At 37.2% G+C, this 17,382-nt stretch overlaps 2 long non-coding RNA genes across 7 annotated transcripts in view; both read right to left on the bottom strand.

Moving 5' to 3' along the window:
- The window catches only part of LOC102162695 (uncharacterized), a 704,814-nt gene that overhangs the window by 575,731 nt on the left and 111,701 nt on the right, over positions 1-17,382 (bottom strand). Inside the window, exon 1 of one of the 6 annotated variants that reach the window (XR_014817873.1) lies at positions 14,354-14,437. The exons of the other annotated variants lie outside the window; for them this stretch is intronic. This is a non-coding gene — a long non-coding RNA (uncharacterized LOC102162695). Of the gene's footprint in view, positions 1-14,353; positions 14,438-17,382 lie in introns of those variants that run through there. 6 annotated transcript variants of the gene reach the window in all.
- LOC146406895 (uncharacterized) lies at positions 5,754-13,398 on the bottom strand. Its single transcript, XR_014817958.1, has 2 exons — positions 11,840-13,398; positions 5,754-8,779 (listed from the first exon to the last, which is right to left on the bottom strand). It is a non-coding gene; the product is annotated as an uncharacterized LOC146406895 (long non-coding RNA).

The following is a 17,382-nucleotide window of genomic DNA, read 5'->3' as shown; positions in this document are numbered from 1 at the left end:
ATGAGAGCTTCCTATGACACGGAAAAAGGTGGTTTTTTTTTGTTGCCAGAGGAAAGGCAGATTTAGAATGGCTTTAAAGACACAGAAAATAACATATTTGAGTACAGAAAGATCACTTTGGCAGCACTGTGGAAAATTGATCCAAGATGGTCAAGGCTAAAGGCAGCAAGATGATTTAGAGGACAACTGCAATGGCCCTGGTAGGAGATGATGAGATAAACATTAGCAATGGGGAAAGAACAGAGGGAATAGATATGAGCAATGTCATAAAGACTGGATTGAAAGGATTTTTTTAAATAATAAAAGACCCCTACAGTGGCTGGTAGATGCCACCAAAGATATCTGTGCAAAACACCTGCGACATCAACTTCTTGCATTTCCCTAAACTACACTCTGCCTCTGTACTTGGTTTGCAATGCTCTTCTGACTCATCCATCTTGTATCACTCTCCACTTGTGTTCATCTTCTACTGGGAAGACTTCTGAAGCCCCTTAACCCACTAGGTAACTAGGTCCTGATGCTGGGCACTCCCACATCTGAGATACTATAATATTTAGCAATGTCCCCACTTCAGTGCTTACATCTTTGGATTATGATTATGTTTTCATGCCTGGCTTCCTCACTTGGCTATTATCTCATAGACTGACTATATCTTGCTCATCACTGTAGCTCAAGCACAGAGCAGGGGTTGGCCCAAAGTAATAACTCAGTAAATATTTGTTACTAAATTAATAAACATTGCTCTAAGTCACATATATATAAGATCAAGAACTAGAATGTGTTGCCTTGTTCCCCAGTCTTCCTACAGAACTCCAAGGACATTCTGTTCTCAATAAATTCAAACAAAAAATTTGAGCCTCTCTCTTTTACTTCTCATTTTTAGTATAATAAAATATAAACCTTATTAATTTAACAAAGATGAAATACAGAATGAAATTTAAGCATATGAGTTTTTCAATATATGTAGCTAATCAATCTGTTGCTCTCTTAGAAGGATCTAAATTTGGTGCCTAGAAATTCTGAAGATACCTAATAGAGACATACCATCACCTGGATGCCATCAGATAGGTATTTGACTTTCATAGTACCTTTACTTTGGCATGGTGACACTAAATGAGAAAACATAGGTAAAATACAGTAACACACACAATATGCAGACAATAAGTACAAATTTCATTTTTATTCTCCATTCATTTTTTTATATTTTATCACTCTACCCTAATTTTTATTTACAAGTGAATCTACACAAATGGATGAAATTTTCATAGCCTCACTGAAAGTTTCAAGAATGGTCTTTCCTCAAATTGATGGATACAGAAATTCATGACACAATTAAAATATGTTTATATTGCATAGAAACTAAAATGATTTTTTTTTTGTCTTTTTTGTTGTTGTTGTTGTTGTTATTGTTGCTATTTCTTGGGCCACTCCTGCGGCATATGGAGGTTCCCAGGCTAGGGGTTGAATCGGAGCTGTAGCCACCGGCCTACGCCAGAGCCACAGCAACGCGGAATCCGAGCCACGTCTGCAACCTACACCACAGCTTACGGCAACGCCGGATCGTTAACCCACTGAGCAAGGGCAGGGATCGAACCCGCAACCTCATGGTTCCTAGTCGGATTCGTTAACCACTGCGCCACGACGGGAACTCCAGAAACTAAAATGATGACAGGAGGGAAAAAATATTTCTTACTCCTCTCAGGAAAATAGAAGCATATAAAATATACATTTGTTTCACATCTAGCCATGCTATCTAATGATTTCAATAAATAATGTAAAAGATAAAAACCATATGACAAGAATATACAAAATGAATAGTTCATTATTCTAAATAAGGGAATGAGATAAAAAACGTATAGACTTCACCACGTATATCCAATTCCAAAAGTTTAGGACATTATATGTATCTTCCATTGAGTGTTTCTATTAACACTTAATTGAAATAGAAATATTGACCTTCATTCAGTACCGAAAAGCAGAGGCTAGAATTGGAGTTATTCAGAGAGTGGCACTGCATTCCAATGGTGTCAAGTGCTGTAACTTCAAGTCTCCAGCATAAATATGAGAGAAGCCATTGATTTACACTGCTGCTGTCTTCAACTCCACAATAAGAATTTTATCAAAGCTCATATCCAACTAACAATGAGGCCAGCAAACCAGGACTTGTAAGGTGAGACTAGACTACATATTGGAACTCCAGTTCAATTCATTCAGGATGAAGGATGTCTTGGGAAAATTTGTCCCCTGAATAGAAAAATGTCTGAGAAAAGGGACAGTGGCAACAGAAGCAATAACTTGCACTTGAGAAAGTTAATGTCAAAAGACTGTACAGTCTATATATGATGTCCCGTGAGTTCATAACTTTCAACGCATAAAGGGACTCTCAGCTTTCAGGGCCCAACATTTACTGAGTACCTACTGTGTGCCAGAAACCTTATTAGAAGATTCCACTTCTTTCAGTTCATTTAAATTTCTTGCCAAACCAAAAATTCCTTATTATCTCCATGCTACAGATAAGGCAATTGAGACCCAGAGAATTAAAGGGATCCAATGTCACATGGTGAGGAAATACCAGAGCTAAGCTCTAATTCTTTTACCTCCATGAGCAATATTATATCCACAGTACCAGAGTACCATCATGCCAAAAGATCAGAAAATTCAAAGACCTTCTCTGGGGATAGGAGAGGGGGTGGGGGGGGGCAGAAAGAAAGGAGTACTACCTGTAGTGACTGGAAAGGGGAATGGGGGGGGGCACTGCTCCTAGGGTGCTAGTTATATTTCCTGCCTGGACCTGTGTGCTGGTTACATGGTCGTGTTCACTTTGTAAGAATTCATCAGGATGTATGCTCACAGTATGTGCACTTTTCTGTTTGCATGCTACACTTAAAGAAAAAGGTTTTAAATGTGGAGGGGGAGGGGTGGTCTTATCAAGAGTCCCAGATTTGTTCCTATCCTAGACCAGCTCCCTGAGTATCTGTCTTTTGTATTTCATACAGGTGCAGGAGATGAGCCTGCTTTCCTTTCTTCTTAACATTTTATTTATTTATTTATTTATTTATTTATTTATTTTAAAAGACTGTATTACTCAGATCCTTACTAACCATTATAAAGCTAAACTAACTTTCTTCTTGAAAATAAGCTTCAACATATTCATACAGAGATGGCACAAAATGATGAAAGCATAGTGGATGAGAATTAGGGGATCTCATCTCTAGTCTTACTATCAATTGCCTAGAAGCTCTGGACTTTGATTTATTTATTCATATATGAAGAGTTTCAGTTAGGAAGCCTCTAAAGTCCATTTTCCCATACATGTGCTTTAGGATATGTGTACAAGATTATTTATAGTAACATTGTTTATAACAGAAAAAAAATGGGTGGAGAATGGCCAACTAAACTGTAGTGTGAATCATAGATTAAAATATTCCATGGAAATCAAGTATGTGAATTATAGGTATACATATCCACTAGATGAATCTTAGAAGGACATTAAATGAGAAAAATAGGTAAGTGAAAAAATATATGTATGTAGATACCACTTATATAAAGTTAAAAAGAAGCACATGAAATAATATAGTGTTTAGGGATTCATACATACACAACAAAACTGTAAAGAATACCAAACAAATGATAAATACAAAATTCAGGTCACTGGTGATTTCTGGAGAAAGGCAGGGTGACAGGGGAAACTATGGAATAGAAGAGAATTTTCAGCAGTATTAATGATCTTTAATTCTTGTTGAAAATGATGAATTCATGTGTTGTGTTGTTGTTATACTTTGTAACTTATATACAAGTCATATATAGTCTTTTATGTATCAAATAATTCCTGTATCTTTCTTGGGAAGTGTTGGGGATAAAGGAGCAAGTACTAAATCTTAAAAATCACCAATGAATTCTTACTCTTACTGCTCTAATACCAGGGTTTTCTCCCTGTGAAGAAGCAGGAACATAATCTTATAGAGGAATTTGTTCCCCAGGAAGGGCAGGTGGAACATTTTAGTCCTCCTTTTGCTTATCGTACTCACAGATCACCAACATGCAATAGAAAGTTATAATGGAAGTATGTAGGGTTACTACTGACCTATGTGAGAACCAGAGAATGGTACCCTCCCCAGATACCACCCCAGGAACACAGCTGGTTGTGTACATAAAACCCCTTTATTGGAAGAAAAGGGGCCTCTTCCTCCCAACACAGCTGGAATCAGGCACCCAGCTTGGTAAGCAAAAGGCAGGTCAGATTTCATCCTCCAATCTACCCTCAGCCATAAGCCTTGAGGCAATACACAACTGAAGCCAAAAGTAAGCCAAATCAACATACCAGAAAACTCGTTATTCCAAGAACTCTAACTAAACTCTTCTTTGGAACAAATTATTGACTCATCCTATTAGTATTTATTGATACTGGAGTTCCTGTCGTGGCACAACAGAAACGAATCCAACTAGGAATCATGAGGTCGCAGGTTTGATCCCTGGCCTCGCTCAGTGGGCTAAGGATCCGGCATTGCCGTGAGCTGTGGTGTAGCTCGCAGATGCAGCTTGGATCTGGTGTTGCTGCGGCTGTGGCTGTGGCTGTGGCCAGCAGCTGTAGCTCCGATTAAACCCCTAGCCTGGGAACTTCCACATGCAGCAGGTGCAGCTCTAAAAGGACATAAAGACTATATATATATATATATACTGTTCAAAATGTTGGGGATTCAGAAGTGAGTGCAACAAACCCTCGTCAAGAGCTTACTTCCACTGAAACCAAAATGCAAACATGACCTCAATGCTTTCCTAGGAAGATAAAAATTTTATAATCTTGTCAGTTTATACTATAAAGTTTGCAACCAAGACACTTCTATGTGCTGGAAAGTAAAGGGTGAATCAGTAAATACTCCAATTTAGTTAAAGGATTGGGAAATATCTGAAGGATAATCAAATTTTTCCTCAGGCTTTGACAGAAACATATAAAAACTCAATTTTTATAACAGACTATTGAATTTCTCAGAGGGATGCTGAAGTAGATGCCTAAGTGACCCAGAGGGTTCATGTAAGTATCTCCATTATAGGATTGGGCTTCAATTTAAAGGAAAAAAAGAAGTGGTTCACATTAAACCAAACAAATCGGGGTCTGAAATGTAGCCGAATGCCAATCTGCCACTTAATGGCTTATCCAGAAATACTTCACAGTTATTTTTCTATCCTCAGAGTCTCTTCCTTTAAGAAATTCACCCTGATTATTCTGTGTCTTTAAAGTACTGAAATTGAACAGTCAAAATCCCAGTTCCATTTAAGTGTGCTTCTCTTAGAGCCCAGGGCAACCTGTTACTTAAATATAATGGATGAATTTCACTGTATTTCAATGATTTGGGTGACATTTCCTTGACATTCACAATATGTCTATAAATTAGAAGTGCTATAGTTTTAACACAAAATGAATAAAATGATCAAAAGAATCCTCCAGTTACTGCTTAGCCTGGAGGAGGGGAAGCCAACCTGATTGCTATTCTCTGCAAAGATCAAGTTACACATCAAGACATGGGGAAAGCACTAATAAATTGCCTTTTTTCATTATATTTTGGTTTACTATTATGTTTTGTAATTCATGTAATTACTCATTGTATTCTATCATAGCATACCACAGAAAACCTTGATTAATCCATTGAAACCCTCTATTACCATAATTTAGTGACCAGAAATTTTTTTCAAAATGTTATGGCTATGAAGAGGTAAATGACAACATAACAACCTACCTCAGGGTTCTCTTGTTCTTTTTTTTTTTTTTCCTTTTTTCTTCTTTTATTTATTTTTTTAAGCACATCATTGCTTAAAAATAGAACATATAAACCCAATCTAAGAATATCCATACATAAACGAGAGACAGTACCAAACTCAGTTCCAAACTCTGGGGATTGCAGATTATCCTCTCCAAGGGAAAGCCCCATCCTCTCTTGCTATGGTATGATCCCAAAATTTATATGCTAAAACCCTACCCCTCAAGCAAAAGTATTAGAAGGTAGGGTCTTTGAAAGGTAATAAGGTTTAGATGAGGTCATGAGGGTAGAGCCCCCAGGATGGGACTAGTGTCCTTATAAGAAGAGGAAGAAGCTATAGCCCTCTCTCTCTTCACCACACTTATATAGAAAGAGCAAGAAGGCAACAAAGGAGGGAGAGAGCCCTCAGCAGTCCCCAACCATGCTTGTACCCTGATCTTGGACTTCCAGCCTCCAGAAATACAGAAATAAATTTCTGTTGCTGAAGCCACCTTGTTTGTGGTGCTCTGTCATAGCAACCCAAACTAAGACATCTTCCCTGGCACAGGAGTTGATGATGCACTCTGGGGCCAACCTCGAATAAAGATGTAGGGTGATAATAACCATAGCTAGCACATATGTGGAATATACTGTATACTAGGCCCTTTTCTAAGTACTTTAGGGAAACCAAGTACCACCCTATAGGTAAGTAGTAATGTTATCTCTATTTTATAGGGGACAAAACTGAGACGCAAACACATTTAGTTCTTATTCAAGGCCATAGAGTTAGCCAGTAGCAGAGCCAAGATTCAATCCCAGGAAGTTAATTTTCAGCAGTACATGTCTCTTCTCTTACTGGGTTACACATTACTTAAAATTTTTAACAACTTAATATCCAACCAATATCAAATACCAGAGATTAAAAAATAGATTAAGAATAAAATAACATGTTATATAAATTTGACAGGGCAGTGGAGGGTAGAGGTCTTAGAACATACTGATCAGACCAACCACAAGATCTAGAACAGGAAAAAGCAATTACCAGCCAATCTCTCTTGTGCACAAACTCTAAAAGAAAATGTCAAGAAAATAACTACCTCCCCATCTTCAACAGGAATAGAATCCACAATCAAACTGTTTTTACACCAACAGGAAAAATCACTAAATTAATAAAATATGGCAACAATTTCTAAAACTCTGTGGTAAAAAAAAAAATTCAAATAAAAGGGGTATCCTATTTAGCCATCTAATGTCTAGAGAATTTAGTTACCCAGAACACCTGATTTCATTAGCCTTGCAGTGAATCAAGATTTTGACTAAATCTACTTAGTACTTAGCTCTTGGATGTTGGGTATGACAGTTTCAGCTTTTGCCTTGGGAGCTGACATGTAGGGGCATCTATAGATGACTTATGCCTTTGTGAATCAATGTCACAATGTTATCTTGTCATTTTCACTTTGGGATTTTTATCTACTACTTCAAGTCAAAGAGGAAAGACCTGAAATGTGTGTTTTTAAAATATAACCAGGACAACACTTCTATTTTGGAACTCTTCACTGGTTAAATAAAAAACCCTCCAACAGCTGCTAGATAGGAGAGGAATACCAATCATTTCAGAAGCTGAGAGATATATGACGAGCTACTACTTCAGGTCTTGAAAAATAAGCCCATTGAAAGCTAGCTAGGGCTGTGATACTCTGAATGAAACGCTAAACCTAAGCTGCATTTCTTGTCATCGGTAAGAAAGAATGTGTAGTGTGTCTCGAAGGATGCAATTTTCCTTGAATGTTATTATGAAGTGCCTTCATTTTTGAGCAAAAGATTTCTTCTTTCTTATATAATATCTGTAGTCTCATTTTGGTGCAATGCCTTCTCAAGTTCTCTGGAAGGATTATAACACTGTACCTCTACAAGCTCTTTTACACAGTGTACATGCCAGAGAAATCAGATATAGTGTTAAAATTCATCATGCACAATCTATGAAATAGGAGCTGTGCAACGATATCAACACATGTTACAAGATATATTTCCATTTTTTTCATGTGCCTCTGAATTTATTTGACAGAATTTCAGAAGGGAAAATGTGTTTGCCGGAGGGCAGGTTGTTTTTGCTTCTTGGAGTCAGCAAAGACGCTGAGAGCCTTTCAACTTTCTTTGCCATTATTTAAACCTCATCATCTCACATATCTAGCCACATTCTGCATGCAGCAGCAGTGGGGATTCTTTCCCAAACCATCCTTTGTCTCAAATGTTTCTCAAGGCACTTCTATGCAGGTTTAGACATTTCAAAACCTCAGTTAGTTTTAAAACACCTTTAAATCAACACCCAAAAAGGAAGCAAAAAAAAATTTTTTAACCCAGCTCAAGAATCAACAGACCACACTCTTGAATTCTCCTATCAAGCTTCTTCTATTATTTTTAAAAGTCTAATTCTGAGACTCTTTGGCACCCTCAAGCTACAAGTATCTCTTTTTCTTGCCTTCAAGGGAAGGTTAAAATCATAATGAGCATTTGATAACTTTCTTCACCTCCCATTCAATCCTCAACCCACTATTACATTATTCTGCTTTTATCATTCCAATAAAACTGCTGTTGCTATTCTCTTAGCCCATGATGATCTAATCCAGTGCCATTTTCAAACTTGGTCAACATCAGCATTTGATACAATTAAGCAGTACCTCCTTCTTGGAATTATCCACTCACCTGGCACACTTCCTCCTGATTTTTCCTTTACTTCTCCCTATTTCCTTCTCAGCTTAGTATATGTCTCTTCTCTTTAATTATTACAATTTCCTGGGTCAGCCTTCCCTCTTCTCTGATTTGACACACTTTCCTGAGCAATCTTATTCACATTTTTGGCTCAAAAATTTGTATACATTGATGACGCTAAAATAAATTTATTTATTTATTTATTTTGCTTTTTAGGGCTGGCCCCACAGCATATGGAAGTTATCAGACCAGGGGTCAAATCAGAGCTACAGATGCCGGCCTACACCACAGCCACAGCAACACAATATCCGAGCCATCTGCGACCTACACCACAGCTCACAGCATCACCGGATCCCCGACCCACTGAGCAAAGCCAGGGATCAAACCCACATCCTCACGGATACAAGTGGATTTGTTTCCACTGAGCCGCAATGGGAACTCCCAGGTTCTTAGGATTTATTATCTCCACACTGGATCTCTTACTCTTAAACATCAGGCTTATTTTACCAACTACTTCGTGGTCATCTCTACTCAGATGTTCCAGAGGATCTCAAACTCAAGATGTCCACAACTGAATCCATCTTTCCCATCCAAAAGCTGGCTCTTCACTTTTTACTAATGAAACAATAATACATTAAGTCAAAAAGCTAAAAGGAATCCCGTCCTGTTCCTCTGCCCAGACTCCCATCATGTCCCATCAATATGACTATGCTATGTTTCTAACTGGTCATCAAGAATCTGCCATCACCAATCCCAATTGACTACCATTCTCCATCCTTGTAAAATCAAACCCTTCAAAGGCCCCAAAAGTCTACAAGTTGAAGTCCAAACTCTAGAGTAGGGTACACAAGTTTTTTCAAGATTTCTGCTCCCATCTACCTTTAAAAATTATATCTCCCTACACACTGGTCTCCTGGATGCTTCACACCTTTCTGCTTTTCTCACATGTTTTCTCTCCAGCTAATAATGTTCTTATTACCCTGAAAAACTAATTCATTCTTTAAGAATCTACTCAAATGCTACCCTCTTTGAAAAGCCTCTTGTAGCCTCTCCTAGAAACGTGAAGTGTTTCCTCTCTTGTGCCTTCTCAGCATCTTGCGTATTCCTCTATTACAGCGCTAATCACTTTGTTGTAAATGTTCTTAAGTGGAGTGCAGGAATGATGGTTTATTCATCTTTATATCTCCAATGCTCAGAACCATGTCTCACATTGAATAAGATATTTACTGAAGCTTAACAAATGCTTTGAGAATAGAATGATGCAAGGATCCTATATAATTCTCTGCTTTTCAGAAAACATGCTTGTCTATAAATGTATGTGTGGTTTCCACCTGGAATCCCCATTTTAACCCTAGAAATAAAGCCTAGTGCTTTATTTCCTTACACTCATTGTCTGGTGTTTTGGGCACAGTGTGGAAGAATGAGAACTTCCTGATTGTCCAGGGTCACCTTTGTTCAGCTAATCAGAAATCATATACAGGAGGAAACTTTCAAAGTTGAATCTTACATATACCAGGGAAAAACTAAGGTTGAGAGCCTGTTCTTTCTCAGCCTGCTGAACAGATGGTATCACAAAGTTATATAAGATTCTGTTGCTGTCAGAACGTCTTCACAGAGAATTTTCCTGACAGAAGCCAATCTTATGGAAATTCTCCTAGGGTGTGGCATTTGCTTTTCAATGTTATGTAGCCTACACAGGTTTGACCTTTAGGAATATTGCTAGTGAGTCTTTCAACATGTCAAATATTTCTTTACCTAATCAATTATCAAGAAGCTCAATTGGTCTCTCAATGGCATAATCATACACCAAATTATCCAGCCTATCAACCAGTGAATCAAATTCACCACTCTACAAAAAGAATAAAGCTCCTTATCATCTTGAAGGGTTTAATCAATATGCACTAATATCTTCATGGTAAGGATTTTCACATATTTGCCTTTCCTCTTAAGGGTAGCATGGTAACTGGCACAAATAGCTTCTCAGTGTATATTTGGTTTGAAAGGAATGAATTTTGAAGTTCCATTACATAATATTATAAGTTCATTTGTAGCCCATCCCCACCTACCCCCATTCATAACACCACCCCAAATTCACATACCCACTTTATTTCCCACTTGCATCCGTTTATATAGTTAGGTTGCTTGTTGTTAGGGAGGTTTAGCTACCTATCAGGCACAATCAAGAGGGAAGGCCTAGACTATTTGTTACCTCAGAAAACAAGTCTCAACCACATAGTTTAGAGTGGGTAGAGCTGACCTTGACACTTAGTAATATAAAATCTTAATCTGTCAAAACACTGTGACCTTTAAGTGTGTTCAGTTGCTAGACATGTTTGCAAAACAAACTTAGTACTTTTGTTGATGTCTTAAATTTCTGGCTTTGGTTATGCTTATTAGCTGAACACAATATTTATTCATTGGTGTAAATACATTTTAGGTATCTTTTTATATAAATATTATATGTTTGGGGTGTTTTGCTTAATTTCTATGTATAATCTACTTCTCTGGGAATTTGTCATACATTTGAAGTATGTTGCTTAAGAAATAATTCATACTCTGCCTTGAGGTTACACCTATTCAGTGATAATCCAAAAAGAAAAAAAATCAAAGGCCAGGCTATTAAACATCCAGAAAAGGATCTGTCATGCAAAAGCCAGAATTCACTCTAATTGAACAGAGAGAAACTTAATGCCCACTACTGACAGGAAGCAGGAAACTGGCTAATGAATGTGGTTGTACTTACAACAGACTTCACACTCTCTAATGAAAAATCATCTCTTATAGCTTGCTAGACAAGGGCTTCCTCTGCCTTCCAGTTTAACTCCTCCACAGAAGAGTACATTTGTTTTTCTGCCCTTAACATTTTAAGGCAAATGGATATTAAAATATTTTTTCAGGCATCTAAAAACATGTTCTCCAATTAATGTTCACTAATTGGAAAAACAAAAAGGAAGCATCTACTATGAACTCAGCTTTGGAAATAACCATAGACTTTGTTTTTTTCTTCCAGATGATGAGATATAAATCATAGATTATGCAATATAGATTAATTCTGCAAAGAAAGCAAAATAATGTTGCCCAATACATATAGAAACACAATGGTCTCCTAATTATTTGTCTGCAAATTATGTCCTGGGAGCAAAAATACTGCCCTTGGACTAAATTCAGCTTTCCAGTCAGCCACCTCTCTTTTGTGAATAAAGTTTTATTGGAACATATCCTTCTTTGTTTACATATGCTCTATAGCTGTATCAATTTAAAAAAATGCACGGAGTTCCCATCGTGGCACAGTGGTTAACGAATCTGACTGGGAACCATGAGGTTTCAGGTTCAATCCCTGGCCTTGCTCAGTGGGTTAAGGACCCAGTGTTGCCCTGAGCTGTGGTGTAGATCACAGATGCAGCTTGGATCCTGGGTTGCCGTGGCTCTGGTGTAGGCCGGTGGCTATAGCTCCTATTGGACCCCTAGCCTGGGAACCTCCATATGCCGTGGGAGTGGCCCTAGAAAAGGCAAAAAGACAAAAAAATAAAATAAAATAAAAATAAATAAAATTTAAAAATGCACAACCTAAAAGTTGACAGTTAAGTTTTTTTTTAATTACTCGATGAATTTTATTACATTTATACTTGTACAACAACTATCACAATCCAATTTTATAGCATTTCCATCCTGAACCCCAGGCTCTTCCTCCCACCCCCCATATGTCTCATTTGGAAACCATAAGTTTTTCAAAGTATGTGTCATTATCTATTCTCCAAAGAAGTTCACTGTGTCCTTTTTTTTAGATTCCAATGTAAGTGATAGCATATGATGTTGGTGTCTCATTGTATGGCTGGCTTCATTTAGCATGACAATTTCTAGGTCCATCCATGTTGCTACATATGCTGTTATTTTTTCCTTTTTAATGGCTGAGTAATATTCCATTGTGTATATGCACTACATATTCTTTATCCACTCCTCTGTTGATGGACATTTAGGTTGTTTCCATGTCTTGGCTATTGTAAATAGTGCTGCAATGAACACTGGAGTGCATGTATCTGGAGTCATGGTTTTCCCTGGATAGATGCTCAGGGATAAACTCAAAATGGATTAAAGACTTAGACATAAAGACCAGATACTATAAAACTCTTAGAGGAAAACATAGGCCAAACACTCTCCAACATAAACCACAGCAATATCTTCTCAGATCCACCTCCTAGAGTAATGACAGTAAAACCAAGTTAGAAATAAAGAAAGAAAAAAAGGGGAAAAAAAGGGAAGGGTAAGGTGAAAGATGTGGAATTGCATCTTACTGAAGACCCAAAAGCAGGAGAAATAGAGGATTCTCTACAAAAGAAACAATAATTGGCACAAATATTGAACATCTATAATTGAAGAGGAATTCCCTCTGAGGTGCTGATGCTGGAAAAGGTATACACAGGAAGTTTCTGCTTAACAGTGGGGAATAAACACATATGCAGTTTGAGACTTAACCAGTAAACACTAATAATGATGAAACCCTTACTATGTGTCATGCTGTCCTGAGCACTCTGCATGTGTGGTCCATTTAATCCACATAACAACCCACAAGGCATATACTATTGTGACTCCATTTCAGAGATGACAAAATTAAAGAATATTGATGCCAAATGATTTGTCCAAGACTACATGGCAAGTAACAGATAGCACTAAAATTAAACTCCACCCTGCCTCACTCCTAAATCTTAGCCTATTAACCATCACCACAGTAAGGATCATTCAGATCAGGACAGAGAGTGCTGGTGGGAAAGGTGAGTGAGGACCACAAAGATAAAGATAAATAGAACAATGCATAGGCAGACACAGGGCAACAACAACTAGCCATTGCAGAGGTAAGAAGAAAGCAGGCAGCAATATTTTGCAGAACAAAATGAATCAAACATTTTTCACAGTATCAGTGGAAAAAAATAATTCTAAGAATGACCTTTCAGTAAATAAGTTATATCCTCAGGCAGCAGACAATGGGCAAAAACAATGTGTAACATACAGTAGAGCATCAGAGGAAGGTCAGATAAACTCGGCCAATATAAAAATTCAAACCAGACAAGAACAAAAACTATTTCTCTTGTGAAGGGTTTTCACCAAGAAACTAAAAATTAATATCAAAAGCCACTGTCCAGTTTTATGCATTGTGGTATTAAGCTCTATGAACTCAAGTACCTCTCCTTCCAGACTAGGAATCAGACATCATCCACAAATTCTCTTGCTAATTAATAAATTTCTAGAGAGTTCCTCATATTGTTATAGAAAGACAACTGGATTGATAAAGTGTCAAGATTCTTAGTCAACATGCTGGTGGTCAGAGTGGGCAAAACCCTTTTCTTGAGCAGGTAATGACAAGGTGTATTTCTACCCAGGTAAGTATACTTTATAAAATATGGTATGATCCATGAAGGTGAGCGTAAGTATTTCACAGGAAAACACAATAAACCCAAGTAGCAGAGGATCCAGGGATACAGCCAAGAGCAAGCTGAAGATCAGCAGCCAGAGAAAATGGATGGCTAAAGGGAGAAGTAGGTAAGATGCAGACTCAAATGTGAACCAAGTACAGAGTCAGTCTGCTTGCCTTTGCTTCAGAGCTACTTTTACCAGATTAAGCAAGCCCCTGGTCAGAGAACAGCCTACCCAACTGGACATCAACACAGAGCAACCTTGTCTGCTATATTAGCCACCTCACCTACATTTCTAGATTAGTATCCCTCAAAATGTGGTCCATGATATCCTTGGCATGCTCACCCTGAAAAAAAAGCAAGAGCTTCAAGCCTTCTCATAGCATCCAGTTTACAACTACGTTTTTTCTTTCACAACAAACATTACTGAGGCATTTAAGTGCTTCCAGTGGCACTGGATCCATCATGAAAAGGATGCTCTCCAGATTGTCAAGAACTTACTGATTCCTGGGTCTGTGTGGCATATGATAAAGGACTCTTCTTCCCATGGACACTTTGCCTTACTGTGTTCAAACAGTTCTGACTATGCAATGCCAGAGGAGCAGTTGCATGTAACTAGTCAAGATTTTTGATTTATAGCCTGGACGTGAAGTGGTTGGGCAGTAGAAAACACGTCTCAGACACATGGTATCAGAAGTTGCATAATGGCTTTAAGGCATCCTAACTAGAGCCATGCCAACTAAAAACATCATATTCCAATAGAATCATTCTGAGATTCATGTTTGTTCCCTCCCTGCTCCTGTCTGGGATCACTTGCTATTCATTTTAGCCCCCAACCCAGCTTTGCTCTCAGGACTTTTGATCTGTTCTCATCCTACAGCTTCATTTTTTGTACTTACCTCAGCTATCCCCCTTATATTTGGAAGTGATTCTGTCCCAAATTCAACATGGCCCATTTTGCTCTACTGAAAGTGCTCAGGTCAAAGGTCCTTGATTGTATCTTTATGCCAAGTACAATAAAAAATTTTCTGTAGTTCTTAGTATACCTGTTCGCAGGTTTGATACTAATGACAGTTTCTGCTTCTTTAAACCCTTTCTCTGTTTCCTCTCTGCTTTTTCATTGTTCCTGTATGGTTTTTCTCCTACCTCGTCCTCCTCCTGTTTATCTCTCTCTTTATGTATTCCTCTGATTATCCATGAAATGTCTTCCCAAGACCCCTAACCTCCATCTTCACCCTATCGTCCTAGGAGTTTGGCATCCATGCCTATAGTATCAGCTCAAAGGATAACTACATAGTCTATTTCTTGCTCAAAACATATGATTTCACTTATATGTGGAAGGAATCTAAAAAATGAACAAATATAACAAAATAGAAACAATGTCAATCCAGAGAACAAACAGGTGGTTGCCAGATGGAGGGGGGAGGGGATGAGTGAAACAGGTGAGAGAAATTAAGAGGTGCAAACTTCCAATTACAAAATAAATGAGTCACGGGGATGAAATGTATAGCTGGGGGAATACAGTCAATAATAAAGTAATATCTTTGTATGATGACAGGTGGTAACTAGACTTATTGTGATCATTTTGTAAAATATAGAAATACCAAATCACTGTGTTGTGCACAAGGAACCAACATAATGTGGTAGATCAATAACACTTCAAAAAAAAAAAAAAACCAGACAATCTCGTAGAAAAAGAGATCAGACTTGTGGTTACCACAAGATGTCAAAAAGTACAGACTCTAAGTTATAAGATAAATAGTACGAGAGAAGTAATGCACGACGTGATTAACATAATTAACACTGCTGTATGTTACACATGAAAGTTAAGACAGTAAATCCTAAGAGCTCTCAGCACAAGAAAATTATTTTATTTTGTATATTTATAAGATGATGGCTCTTCACTAACCTTATTATGGTAATCACTTCATGATTTATATATAAGTCAAATCATTATCCCGTACACCTTAAATTTATACAGTGTTGTCTGTCAATTATATCTAACAAAACTGGAAGAAAAAAAAATTCAGCTCAGTTACCTGGTGGACATTTGTTCTTGGATAACCAATGAAAATATCAACTTGCACATCTGAAATTTCTAGTTTCCCAAATCAGAAAAACCTATCTTAGAACCAAAATTTCAATTTGATTATTGGAAGACAAATGTAGGTGGAGAGTGAATGGCCTAACTGTGCCCCACCTAAATTAAGCAAATTCTGGAGCTTGTGGACATAAAATAAAATGAAACCTAACTTCTAAAAGATCCATCTGCTTCCTTCAAGTACCAGTTGATAAAAATAGCCCCAAGATAGCAAAAATCCTGTTCTTGCCATATCTCCTTACAGGACATTATTAATGACAAGAAAATTAAGCAACCAAAGGGGACTGAAGAAGGGTCTTAGACCTTAAAAAAAAGAAGCACTATAATGGAACTTCCAGGAGTCATTTTATCCAAATCAATTCTAAAGTTAAAGCTGTCTTGTTCTTTACTAATACCAGAGATAGCCACTCTAAATTCACTGTGGTAACTATGAGAAGTTATCAGCACAGGAATATTTGTATGGATGAATATGTTTCTGTGTCCGTGAATCTTTCTATTATTAGAGTGTGTCCATTTATTAATTACAAAGTCATTCAGGAACTATGATTAATAGCTGTTGAAAATGGAATAATGTTTCCTTTTGTACTTTGTCCTAAATCTTCTTTGCCAATGAATTGTGTATATATGTATAGAAATAATATCAGCCTTTTTATTTCATTCCCAATTTCCAACCTAACAGATTGCCCTGAATTCCATGCCATTAACTCAATACAACCAAAATTAAACTCATCTTTCTCCTCTTCCTTAAATAGCCTTCGCCAACTAAATCCTCTATCTCTGTTATGTTCTAACCTTCTCATAATTCTCTATGTACCAAACCAAAATTATCTTTAAGCTCTCCCATTCCAACATTATTTAATACATATATACACATTTGGCCAATCACTCAGCTCTATCAAATATAATCCCAAAATTCATCTTAAATTTATCTCTAATTCTTTATTCTCATTGATGCCATCTTAATTCAGGTCCTTGTTCCTAATCTATACATTTTTTCTAATCTACACCATGCTTTTTTTTATAATCTATATTATTGTCTAATAGTATAATCTATATCATTTTCTAATCTGTACTATTGCAACACTCTTCTAACTTCTAACCTTCAATCCTTTTCTACTTCACCCAATGCTACACATTGCTGCCAAAATAATCTTCTTAAATCTGTGCCTACAAAGCACAGTTCTGATTGTGTCACTCCATGACACTTGTAAGAATATCAAATGAAGATAAAATGTCACAATTCAAAATATTTTTGAAACTCACAACTGCTTACTGAATAAAACTCAAGTGCCTTGTCACAGCATTCAAAGAATTATAGCATCATAAAATTGCTTAAGAGGAACTTAAATATCATCTTGTACAAGGTCCACCAAGCTCTATCCCCAAGTATCCTTTCCTGTCTTATCTTTTTTGTTACCTTTAACATGCC

This window comes from Sus scrofa, chromosome 1 (assembly GCF_054392235.1).
Source record: "Sus scrofa isolate SSC_HxYL_T2T_F1_AM1 chromosome 1, Sscrofa_HxYL_maternal_Yorkshire_Landrace_v2.0, whole genome shotgun sequence".
NCBI classification, from domain to species: domain Eukaryota; kingdom Metazoa; phylum Chordata; class Mammalia; order Artiodactyla; family Suidae; genus Sus; species Sus scrofa.
Note: the sequence above shows the minus strand (reverse complement) of the source record. Positions and strands in the feature narration are given on the sequence as shown.